Source organism: Triticum urartu, chromosome 5 (assembly GCF_003073215.2).
Source record: "Triticum urartu cultivar G1812 chromosome 5, Tu2.1, whole genome shotgun sequence".
Taxonomy (NCBI): Eukaryota; Viridiplantae; Streptophyta; class Magnoliopsida; order Poales; family Poaceae; genus Triticum; species Triticum urartu.
The window spans coordinates 64947834-64961203 of NC_053026.1; the positions used below are offsets into that span (position 1 = coordinate 64947834).

General features: G+C 44.4%; 1 long non-coding RNA gene across 6 annotated transcripts; it reads right to left on the reverse strand.

Annotated features, from left to right (window-relative positions):
* Positions 1–4301: 4301 nt before the first annotated feature.
* Positions 4302–7362, reverse strand: LOC125507911. 6 transcript variants are annotated; one of them, XR_007283126.1, is made up of 4 exons: positions 6724–7356; positions 6263–6544; positions 5964–6184; positions 4302–5522 (listed from the first exon to the last, which is right to left on the reverse strand). It is a non-coding gene; the product is annotated as an uncharacterized LOC125507911 (long non-coding RNA). The 6 variants fall into 6 exon arrangements; XR_007283130.1 differs by having other exon boundaries at positions 4302–6194; positions 6724–7362; XR_007283129.1 differs by having other exon boundaries at positions 4302–6184; positions 6263–6581; positions 6724–7360.
* Positions 7363–13370: the final 6008 nt, after the last annotated feature.

Genomic DNA, 13370 nt, shown 5'->3' on the forward strand with positions numbered 1-13370 from the left:
TTTGTGCGCATGTCCATTGAACCATCAGTGCAGACGGCAGTTGATAGTATATAATAATTTGCCTCCAATTTGTTGAAAGAAAACCGGGCTACCCAAGATGTGACTTGCTCAAACAGTTCCTCCAGACAGGTGCGGTCTGGTATGTTGATGTAGACCAGGCCGTGAGAGACGGATAGCAAAGACGACCGCGGCTTTCAAAGGCGGCACAGACAGATGAGTCGGCATTGTAAACCGGCGTGGACGGGCGAATTAGCCACGTCATATTGATGTAAACCGGTCTACAGAATGGCGGTTTGCACATATATTCACCGAGCTTGATGGCATGGTAAGATACTAGCGCATTCATAATGGTTGCGCGAGTTTATACATCCATGACACAGCCATAGCTTTTGCAATGAACAATTGTCCTGCATAAACAATATTGCAGACCAAGGCAAAGGTAAATTGTTCTTTGACAAAAATAATATGTGCTAATAAAATATATTTTAGATGGATATCACCTGATGTGCTAGGCCGGAAATTATCCGCCATCGAGTTGATGATCACCATAGTGATGCTAAAATTAATCACGGCCGAGTTAACCGTAGGAGCAGACAGATGAGTCGGCCCGGCGTTGTAAGCCGGTGCGGCCGAGCAAGTTGTCCTCCACGTTGTAAGCCGGCGTGGACGCATGAACCGGTGGCCATGGCGGACGGGCGAGTCGTCTGTGGTGTTGTAAGGTGGTGCAGACGGGCGAGTCAGCCGGTACGTTGATGTAAACCGGACCGTGACACCCTGTCCGTGAAGCCTCGCGATACAGTCGAACGTGCATCCGTGGTATAACACCACCCCTTTTTCTTTTAATAGTTGCCTGCGTAAAAATATTACAGGCCAGAGTAATTGTTGTCGGATGAATTAACATGTACTGATAAAATACATAGAAACGATAGCACCTGGTATTTTTTGCCGGACGCTGGCGCCGGATAATGCATAGTGCTGCTTTTGTTTTGACAAAAGAGTTGATTGGTTCTGTGTCTTGTAATGCCTGAGGTCTCCACATAACCTGGCTGGAATTTTTTGAACCGGAATTTCTGGAACCGGAGTTTCTTGATAATCCAGCCGGAACTTTTGATAATCCGGAACTTTTGAACCGGAACCTCTTGATAATCCAACCGGAATTTTTGATAATCCGGAACCTTTTGAGCTGGAAACTCTGTATAACCCGGCCGAAACTTTTGATAATCCAGAACTTTTGAACCGGAACCTCTTGATAATCCAACCTGAATTTTTGATAATCCGGAACCTTTTCAGCTGGAACCTCTTGATAATCCGGCCGGAACTTTTGATAATCCGGAACCTTTTGAGCTGGAACCTCTTGATAATCCGGCCGGAACTTTTTACTAATCCAGAAGTATTTGATAATTCGGAACTTTTCTGTAACTGAAGTCGGAACTCTTTGACGACTCGAACAGAACCTTTCGGCGATGCGGCTGGAACCCTTCGGCGATTCGGACTGAACTTTTCGTCGAGGCGATCGGAACTTTTTGATGATTCAGACAGAACCTTTCGTCGAGACGGTCGGAACTTTTCAATGATTCGGCCGGAAATTTCCGACGAACCGGCGGAACGTTTCGATGAGCCTGACGGAACTTTTTCAGCGAGCCGGCTGGAACTCTCCGACAAACCGACCGGAACTTTTTCATTGAGCCGGACGGAGCTTCTCGATCCCTGAGATAGCGCCCTCCAAGAACTCAACACCACCGTGCGCAGGCCCCACGGTAGGCGCCAACTGTCGTGGAATTGTCACGGCAGATGTCCTTAGTGTCAGGACTTAGTCGCGAGGCCAATGCATCTATGTGGTAGCTTGAGAGGGGTTGAGCGGGACGAGAGACACGATGTTTTACCCAGGTTCGTCCCCTCACGGTGGAGGTAAAAGCCTACATCCTGCTTCATTGATATTGATGATGATGATCACGGTTACAAGAGTGCTCTGTTTCGAGAGCTATTGTCTAAACCTAACTTGTCCAACTTGCGGAACTTGTGAGTCTTGTCCCTTTTGGGGAGCCCTGCCCCTCCTTATATATGTTGAAGGGGCGGGTTACATGTAGAGTCCTATTAGGACTAGGACTAGTCTATCTCTAATACAAACCGGATACAAGTCCACGTCTTAGCTCCTTGTAAGATAATATTCCTCCTGCCTTTCCTCTTAAACCGGCCCACCATTAAACGTGAACCGGCCTTCTGGGTCTTGGGCCTTGTCATCTGTTTGTCCCGCACACCGGATCACCAGTGAGTCATAATGACCAGGTGGGTTGCTTGTAAACCGCCAGGTCAAGGCGGGTCGCCAGTAACTCGCCAAGTGTCAGCGGGGTCTTCAGATAATCCGCCAAGTCCGGTCGGGTTAACTTCCGGCCGATTTACACCGCCAATCATGTAAACCGCCAATCCTCTGGCGGTTTACCAATGAAACGCCTAGTCCGGCCGGGTTATACTTCCGGCCGGTTTACGCCGCGGGGTATATCCCCGACACCGCTGGTCACAAATCTGGCCTGATCCCGCCGCTGGGGGAAGGGAACGATGTTCTGTGTAGACGCGGTCGACATCAGCGAGGGAGAAAACCACAGTCGGTGCGTCCCAATCGGGGGTTCCCGCGGTATGGGCTGATGCCGTGTCCCAACCGCCCTTCTAGCTACAGCCCGGCGTCCCAGGTACATCTTCCTTTTGGACTCGGCTTGCTCCACTGTCGTAGCTCCATCTTCATGTTGATATTTCTCTACTTCTACCGGCTTCTGTTTGTGATGAGTTTATGTCTCATGAACTAGTGCCAGTACTATTATTCTAATCACACTTCTTCAATATCTTTGCCATCAGGGATGCTCAGCTTGATTTTCGTGGAACTGCAGAAAAGCATCATATGATCCGAGGGTGCCAGCCGTCTTTCGTTCGACAGGTTCTACCTAGCCAGGAAATTAAATCATGTTTAGGGTTTAGGGTTTAAGTCGTAGTGACCCCATCAGTAGTTTATCTTTTGTACACGCTCTCACAACTTTTGTCTTTAGTTGTGAAGTAAATATTGGCTATGATCTGTGAATCATTGAGATGCATCAGCATGCGTGTTAGTTTTCCTTTGTATTTGATGGAATGTTGTAATGGGGCAACCTTGGAGTAGGAATGAAAATGGAGTGGGAAGTTTCCATTTTTCCGGAGAAAAAATGGAAACGGAGAGAAACCAACGTTTCGTTTCGTTGGATCATGCCATCGAGCAAAACCAATGTTTAAATCACGCCTGTCGCGTTCGTGTCTCACCCCCCTCCACGGCTCCACCCCACACGGTCGCTCGGCATGCCACTCACCGCAAACCGAGTATATGATAACTTTCCCGTATGCTTGTCAATGGATCGCGCCATGGAGTACTAGCACTACTGAAAGAGATTGGCGAGTTGGGGGAGGACAGCTAGCTGTAGCACGGACTCCCAAGAACTTTTTACATGCGTGTTGTGGCCGGCTATTGCGACCTTTGAACGCGAAGCAGTCGCGTGCACCGGGAAGCGGCGAGGGCAACGCTCTCTTGGCTGGCACGCCACTTCAATGCCGGCGCCAGTGAGAGGTCGCATCCACTCTAGCCGGGCATGAATGCGGCACTGACCGTTTCGGGCGGGAAGCACGCGCAGATGATGAAGAGGGTTCGGGTTGGTCAGGAGCGGGCGTGGCAGCGGTCCGGATGCCCGCAAACAAGAGATGATGTAGGTTAATATTGTTGTGTATATAATTAACAACATAAATAATGTGCTAGTTGGACAAATATGATTGGAGATGGAGATGGAGATGGAATTTTACATCAACACGGATATTCATGCCTATGTCTGTTTGTGTGCGCGATGACTCTCGCGACCTGGAAGCGGGGGCATGTTTTTGATCGAGTTCTCTTTCTTGATACGTTAAAAATTGTCCGCCGGTTTTTGTTTCTTTTTTCCAAGAACGCATGTATTCTATTTAAAACCACAACTATGGAGAGATTTTTTTTACTCCACTGTATATATAGCCTCTTGTTTGATAGGGTTTCTCGCGTCTCCCTCTCTCACCCTCTCCATATCAAAACAAGATGTTAGTTTTGTTAGGGTTTGATCCCTAGTATTCACTTTGGTACTTTAGTACTTTCCAGTTAGCATGAAAACTGTACACCTATATAGAACAGAAGCAACTTTTGCAAAAACAAAATCGGATAGTAGAAAAGCTGTTTGATAGCCAAATACATATAGTTAAAATTATATCCTTCAAACTGAAACTAATAACTTTCACACAGAAGGAATGTAACGAAGAAATTTGAACAGAAAATAATAACTTTCACATTGGAGGAATGTTTAACCATCAGTCTTGAAACAAAAGGATTATATCCTTCAAACTGTAGCTAATATGGTACACATCTTGCTAGCAGGAGCAAGATCAAATTTTGAGCTAACATAGAACTATGCTGTAAAATTAATGATGTAATACAAAAAACAAGTGTCAGCTTGGTATCTTTATGCATCTTGCTAGCAAGTTCAGGATCAAACTGTAACTCCTGACAGAGATTTTGGAGGAATGATGCTTTGTTAGGAGCAGCAGCCAAATCAGTACTAAAGGATTTTATAAGCTTATTTCTGTATGCTCGAGATTCAATATCTGAGGTGATTGCTTGTGCTTCATGCTTCCCTAATCCAAATATATTTCTTAGATCATTCAAAGGAATAGCCTGCAACTTTAATACCGAGTATAAAACACTTCGATGGACAGTAATATAAATTGTACAAGACCATGTATCATGTATTTAGAGTCTCACAGTCAACCCAACTTATGAACTCTTAAAATAATAGGGCAACTCATAGCTCATGTACCGTTGAAAACCATATGGCAATTTGTGGTGTTAGACATGTGTACTATGACAGAAATAAAAAGAGTTGACCAGCCCTGGGAAAGCATTTTATGCAAATATTTCAGGTGCTTGTAAGAAAATGTCGCTAATCTTTACATACTCATTCATTTTAAACATGCAAAACTGCAGCTCCATCAGAGAGGTGATTTAGTAAGGGAAGCTATCAAATATTAAATGCGTTCTCTCTCTCTATCTATCTCTCCATCTCGCTCTCCCTCTCCCTCCCTCCCTGATAACCGTGGATAATCATTTATTTAGTGCAGTTCATTTGGATGTAAAAACATTGATGGAAGAAAGGAGTCATGCAAAAACAAATTAACGCATCTATGAATAGACCCTGAATCAATTGTTCAAATACATGAATAATAATCCTGTCCATCACTAACTCGTTGAGAGTTGATGATAGTAGCAAGAAGAGTTCTACACTATTTTTCCACAAAAAGGCAAACATGATGCTCATAATGATTGCAGCAAACACTTTCAACTACAAAGTGAGGCAAAACCTTTGGCAAGATAGTTATGCATACCAACAAACTATTAGTTGTGTATCATAGGATTAAACCTCGATGGAATAGCCATGTCAAGAAAGAATTACCAGGTGTACGAATTTTCTTTAGAATACAGATATGCCCTGCAGTAATGAAGAACAAAGCTGAAATTAGCAATCAGTTAGTGCATCTATAAAAAAACTTAGCTGATTATCTTAATGGTATGAGGTTCAGAATACTGGTCCTGGTCTGTTTATACAAGAAGTGGAAAGAATAGAATAATTAGTAAAAATATTAGCTCTGAAATAACACAATTAGATACGAAGTGCAGATGCAATCACCAATTTTTCACAAGACAATACGCTTGCTAACACCATACTGTTGTAACAAATACATGAAAATATTGACTAATTATCAAAAGCGCAGAAGCATTGGCAATATAGATGCACTTGGTACGTAACACCAATATCTAGAAGTGATATTTAGTAGATATAAGATATACCCATGCCACAAATGATGTTACCTCGTGTTGGAAGGTTGTCAAGTAGAATTAGATGGATTTCTTTTTTTTTATAGAACTCTACCTCTGTGTGTCGCTTTGGTGTGTGCCGACCCCAATCTCATCGTTCATGGCCAGGCCACATGCCCTTGCCTACCAGTGGCGGCTCAGTGCCGACGCCACATCCTTGATATTCTCCGGTGGCACAAGCGGGGGAGATAAGAAGAGGATATAATAATGCGTGCAGAAAAAGACCGATATGGCCCATTCAGCATAATATTCTCCAACGCTACATGTAGATATAACCTGATAGAAGCTACATGTAGATATAAGAATGTCTTGATGCATAAAAAATTATTATGAAATCTTGGGCAGAGATGGCACCTGAGTTGGCGGCGTCCGGGAGAGTAGGACCTGAGTCGATGGTGTCCAGGAGAGTAGCACATATGTTCAAAATCACAAAGGCCGCTGTCAAGCCAGCGAGGTAAACAATCGGCGAGGTCGGGGCAGTGGCAATTGCGCCGCGAGAGTCTTCACTCGAAGTAAATGTTCCGAGTGTCTTCAAGGTTGATCCATTGCAAACTTCTTCACCCACGCAAACTTCTTCACCCACGACATGGTCATCCCATGTGTTGATAAATAGGTGTTAGTCACAAACATTATACTCTGGGTGAATAATCAGTGGGTGAATAATCAGTGGTCTCTACAGTAAAGAAAACACAAGTATATAATATAAAAACTATCAATTACCGGAGAAATAACTAAATTGTTCTCTCGCTTCAGGCAATAATGAATAGCAAGCAATTCGTAATACTCTCCAAGCTTCAGGCAATGATGGTGCTCACCGGTGAGGCGTTTGGATTTGGTTGTTCTCCAACAATTCCTCCCACGTTGGTCAGATCTGAAGATTGGGGAGCGGCTGGTCTCCCATACACATGGAGCTCCTCTCCTTGGCATGCTCGTTCATTGTACGGGGGTGGGGCAGCAAGCTCTGTGCTTGGAGGGAGAGGTGTGGCTGCTGAGGCAGGATGTGCTCTGAGCGAAACGGGACGTGCGCGAGTCAAGGCCGGCGAGATGTTGAACCCCATGGCGCCCAGCGCCGCCCCTCAGGCCGCCATCGTCCCCCCCCCCCCCCCCCCCCCCCCCCCCCCCCCCCCCCCCCCTGTTTCTCTCCCAACTCCCTAACCGCACTATTCCAGCCGCCTCCGTGCTCGTGTCCCGTAGCGGCGGCGGCACCACACCATCCCGGCCGCCTCCATGCTCGTGCCCTGTAGCGGCGGCAGCGGTGCCGCCGATTTCACCTTATCCTCTTCGTCTCCCTTTTTTTTGTTGCAAATCTCCGGCTGCCAAACGAATCTAGTCCGAGGTGTAAATGAATTGTTTCTTTTTTCTGGAGGAAACCAGACAAAGCGGGGAGAGAAACGTGGGTCTGCGAAGGCGGCAGTGCAGGCCAACGATGTGTGCCCGAAGCCCATGCCGCTTACCAACGTCAGTAAGAACAAGAAAAACGAAACGTATTAAATTTTCTTAGTGCACGAACGACAGATAAAAATTCCACGTAAATAGTATCACCTCGGATAGCGAAAATAATATAGATGAAAAAACTGAAAACGTAAATTCATGGGAAGAAACATATTGTGACGGTGAACCCACGGAGTCAATCCGTGCTTTATTATTAGGAAAAGATTCACATCGTTCGGTCATGCAAATGAAAGGCAATTATGACGATATATGATGGACTGACTGAGATGAGAAAAATTGGTATGAACTCGACCTCTTTTGTTTTTGTAAATATGATTAGTTCATCGTTCCTGATTCAATCTATTATGAATAAATATGTTTGCAATGACAACTAGAGATCATAGTTCTTGTGCCATGCTTGATTAGCTATGAGTTATAATGGTTTATCTTGCCTGTCAACTTGCTATTAAAATGGTTGTGATGTGGTATGATAGGGTGGTATCCTCCTCTAAATGATTTAAGTGACTTGACTTGGCGCATGTTCACGCATGTAATTGAAACAAAATCAACATAGCCTTCACGATATTTATGTTCGTGGTGGATTATATCCTATTCATGCTTGCATTCGGTGTTGATTAATTTTAATGCATGTTCATGACTGTTGTCGCTCTCTAGCTGGTCGCTTCTCAGTCTTTTTCTAGCCTTCATCTGTACTAAGCGGGAATACTGCTTGTGCATCTAATCCCTTAAACCCCAAAGTTATTTCACATGAGTCCACTATACCTACCTATATACGGTATCCACCTGTCGTTCCAAGAAAATTTGTATGTGCCAAACTCTAAACCTTCAAATAAATATCATGTTTTGTATGCTCGAATAGCTCATGTATCAACTAGGGATTTTTGTGTCTTCCATTTTAAGCAGTTTATTCTCAAGAGGAGTGGACTCCGCTCCTCACTCACGAGAAAGTGGCTGGTCACCGGGATGCCAAGTCCCATGCTTTATGCAAACTAAATCAAAATAATTGCAAACAAAACTCTCCCTGGGACTCTTGTTAGTTGGAGTCACTCGTTGTTTCGAGCAAGCCATGGACTGATGCTTGTTGGTGGAAGGGGGAGTATAAACTTTACCATTCTTTTTGGGAACCGCCTATAATGTGTGTAGCATGGAAGATACCGCCATCTCTTGGTTGTTATGTTGACAATGAAAGTATACCGCTCAAAATATTATTCATCTCTATTTCAAAACCGAGCTCTGGCACCTGTACAAATCCCTGCTTCCCTCTGTGAAGGGCCTATCTATTTACTTTTATGCTGAGTCATCATCCTCTTATTAAAAAGCACCAGTTGGAGAGCACCGCTGTCATTTGCATTCATTATTGTTAGTTTACATTGAGTATGACTTGACTGGATCTCTTTTACCATGAATTACAATGTCTAGTCAGTCCTTGGTCTTTAAAGGTGCTCTGCATTTATGTTTTGCGGTCTCAGAAAGGGCTAGCGAGATACCATCTTATTATATCATATTATGATTGTTTTGAGAAAGTGTTGTCATCCGAGATTTATTATTATTGCTCGCTAGTTGATTATGCTATTGATATGAGTAAACTTAAGACCTAAGCGTTATTGCGAATGTGGTTAGTTATAATCTTTGCTGAAAACTTGAATGCTGGCTTTACATATTTACAACAATAAGAGCAAATAGAGTTTGTAAAAGTTTTTCTTTATCACTTTCAGTTTATCAACTGAATTGCTTGAGGACAAGCAAAGGTTTAAGCTTGGGGTAGTTGTTACATCTCTGTCGTATCTACTTTTCCAAACACTTTTGCCCTTGTTTTGGACTCTAACTTGCATGATTTGAATGGAACTAATCCGGACTGACGTTGTTTTTAGCAGAATTACCATGGTGTTATTTATGTGCAGAAACAAACGTTCTCGGAATGACCTGAAACTTCACAGAGCAACTTTTTGGAAAATATAAAAAATACCTGCAAAAGATGAAGGCCAGGGGCCCACCACCTGTCCACGAGGATGGGGGCGCGCCTGCCCCCTAGGGCGCACCCCCTACCTCGTGGGCCCCCTAGAGCTCCTCCGACTCCAACTCCAACTCCAACTCTATATATTGTGTTTCGGGAGAAAAATCAAAGAGAAGAAATCATTCGCGTTTTATGATACGGAGCCGCCGCCAAGCCCTAAAACCTCTCGGGAGGGCTGATCTGGAGTCCGTTCGGGGCTCCGGAGAGGGGAATCCGTCACCATCGTTATCATCAACCATCCTCCATCACCAATTTCATGATGCTCACCGCCGTGCGTGAGTAATTCCATCGTAGGCTTGCTGGACGGTGATGGGTTGGATGAGATCTATCATGTAATCGAGTTAATTTTGTAAGGGTTTGATCCCTAGTATCCACTATGTTCTAAGATTGATGTTGCTATGACTTTGCTATGCTTAATGCTTGTCACTAGGGCCCGAGTGCCATGATTTCAGATCTGAACCTATTATGTTTTCATCAATATATGAGAGTTCTTGATCCTATATTACAAGTCTATAGTCACCTATTATGTGTTATGATCCGTTAACTCCGGAGTGACAATAATCGGGATGCTTACCGGTGATGACCATAGTTTGAGGAGTTCATGTATTCACTATGTGCTAATGCTTTGTTCCGGTACTCTATTAAAAGGAGGCCTTAATATCCCTTAGTTTCCATTAGGACCCCGCTGCCACGGGAGGGTAGGACAAAAGATGTCATGCAAGTTCTTTTCCATAAGCACGTATGACTATATTCGGAATACATGCCTACATTACATTGATGAATTGGAGCTAGTTCTGTGTCACCCTATGTTATGATTGTTACATGATGAACCGCATCGGCATAATTCTTCATCACTGATCCATTGCCTACGAGCTTTCCATATATTGTTCTTCGCTTATTTACTTTTCTGTTGCTATTGCCATCATCACTACAAAATACCAAAAACATTACTTTTGCTACCGTTACCTTTTGCTACCGCTACCATTACTATCATATTACTTTTCTACTAAACACTTTGATGTAGATATTAAGTTTCCAGGTGTGGTTGAATTAACAACTCAGCTGCTAATACTTAAGAATATTCTTTGGTTCCCCTTGTGTCGAATCAATAAATTTGGGTCGAATACTCTACCCTCGAAAACTATTGCGATCCCCTATACTTGTGGGTTATCACCACTCTATCTCTCTCCTCACCGGTGGTCACAGATTCGGCCAAATCATGTCTGATGTGGGAGGTGAGGAGGTGCAGCGTTGACGTTGCCGCCGTCGGCTGGAGGAAGCCAATGTGCACCGTCCTCTCTGAGCCGGCGCTGGCGCGGACGAAGGTCCTCCGCGCCCTTGTTCGCTGCCATCGCATGGGCAGATCCCGCCCGCCCGCCTAAGCGACATCTCGCCCACCTAAGGTATAACTCCTTGTACTGGTCCAGCTCCCCAGGTCGCTGCATGCGGGTTTTCTTCTATGCGACTACTCCCCAGCTCCCCATGTACAATAACTAGGGTTCGTCGGCTGGTCCAACATCACCTACTATTATAGAGGAAATGCCACTCGAAAAGTTGTCCTGGTATATGCCTCGGTGGAGGTATACATGTTGTTTCGACAAAAAGTAAATGGTGGTTGTGCGGTCATTGTCCATATGCTCCTATTGCTACTGCTAATCTAATACTATCACTGGTTAAATGAAGAAATGTTTTTTTCTCGGGTATCCTGGTTTAGTTCCCATCAAGATAATCATGATGCTTCTGTTTGTTGGTGTACTTTTCATTAATTCTGATTGACAATTGAGATGTTGCTGTTAATCTTGTACCACTTCCAAAACAAAGTAACAACGCTATATCCCTTTTTTATATTTTTGCAAACAGCGATGCATCTATCCATACCCGGGCATGTCTTCCTCAATTTTAGTGGAACTACACAAAATTGGATGGCCATTGTTGTTCCGCCTCACTATCCTTTGCCACGTGGTTCTTCCTTCCTCAAGCTTGATTACTGAGAAGAACAGACCATAGTGTGGATTTGTCGAACTTCATAGGTGCCTCACCCAAACTTGATGCCAAATGGATGATGCATCACCACGATGACCTATCGATGCTCATGGTTGCGCCACATGGTTGCATTGGTTCATGAAGCTGATCGATTTTCAATGAAAAACAAGATGTCTTCCATAAGTGCTCTTTGCTTGTTACCCACAAAGATGATATCCTTCATCAGTTCACCTTGGTTGCGTTGGAGACGCAGTCGTCTTTCACATTGGTGCAATTTTATCACACAATTGGCTATGAACCAAATGTTTCCTCGAAGAAGGATCGACGTTGGTACTAAGAGCATAAGTTTTGTATTGATTTCAAAGCCTTCTCACAACTTTGTCTTCAGCTCCCCTGTAATTTTATTTGTCCAGCTATTAACTTTGATTTAAAAAATGGTGTGGACTAAAAACCCGGATGGACGTAGTAGCCCTCCATTTTTATTTACTCCGCATATTAGATTTGACTGAAGTCGAACTTTGTAAAGTTTGACCAAGTTTAGGCCGAACATAAAAAACCATAATTATTGAGAGAGGGCAAACTGTACATACTCTCAAACCTTTCCGATAATTGAAATTGAAATTCTTTATTTGTACACTCTCACACATTTCCGATAATTTGGCACATGTGTGGTTGCTCACTTAAGGGAGGGTAGTGTACCGCACATGAAGGACAGGAAGTGCGATCAGGACGCGTGGATCGTTAGTTCATCGGAAGTAGTAGTTTTCTTCACTAGTGCGTTAAATAAAGAGTTTCGTTTCGTACTTATACAATTTAAAACGATTGTTATGGAGAGAATAAGAAAACCACTCCACTATATATTAGTAGTATACACGAGTACAATATGGACGCAGCTTCATTGACTTAGTGCACCTGCCTTTGGGTGTATGACAGGTGGGCCCAAAATGTGGCTGGCCCACCTGTCATACAGCCAAAGGCAGGTACAGTTAAGGCACCGGAGCTCAGCCCATTCTACAGTATATATGTAGGAGTACTATATGAGCTGGAGCCTCAGCGCTTGTTCGCTAGGGTTCGCACTCTCCACACTCTCGCCGCACTACATATATATATACACGTTGGAGGCTCTGCGTTCCTTTGCTAGGGTTTGCTATATTCATGGTCTCTCACCCTCTTCACCAGATCTAAACAAGACTGCATTGGCCTCTGTCTCTCTCTCCCCCCTCACAGCTGGTGAAGGAGGCATCTGGATCCCGTCGCACTTGGAAGGGGAGGAGGTGCAGCATTCACTCTATCGCCTTCGGCGAGGGAGGCAATCCACTACCGGCTGCGTTGTTCTCTTTCACCCAGTGCCTGTGCGAGAGGGCCACCGACCCCTTCTTCCTCGCTGTCATATGTAGTGTGGGCAGATTCGGCCTCCCGCTGCACGCCTTGCCACATCCCGATGACCCTAAGGTATAAGTTTCTTTGAAACCGTCATTGCTCTAGCTGCATGCGGATCCTTTTCGATTCTGTAGTCGAATCTAGGTCTTGGTTCAAAGAGGAAAGAAGGGCGCGGTGGGGTGGAGCATGAATCTAGGACATGGTTTCAATGAGGAAAGGAGGGAGGGAAAGTAGCATAGACTGGCTATGCAGCCGCTTTGTTGGTCGAAAAGGGAAAAGGGGGTAACCCAGTACACACATCTGTAAGGAACCAATCTCCTTGTTGAAAAAGGAAAGAAACTGGGGGGGGGGTTGGGTAGTTCGTGCAGGACTAGATTTGCTGCCCTCACATAGGAAAAAGGTTCAAAGAGAAAAAATATGGGACCAACACAAATATGCTGCTTGGCTACATACTCTGCATCACCCATTTATACGTGTGGACGCACATGGTGCTGGCATGTCCCATGTCCCATGTCGCATACAACTATTTTGTTGTTGTTAAACTAAAAATGGTGCTGGAAAATTGAAGCAATGCCACTATTAAAAGTAAATTGCATTTTTAGCGAATGCTGTTTTAAGAGAATGTCTCTGTTA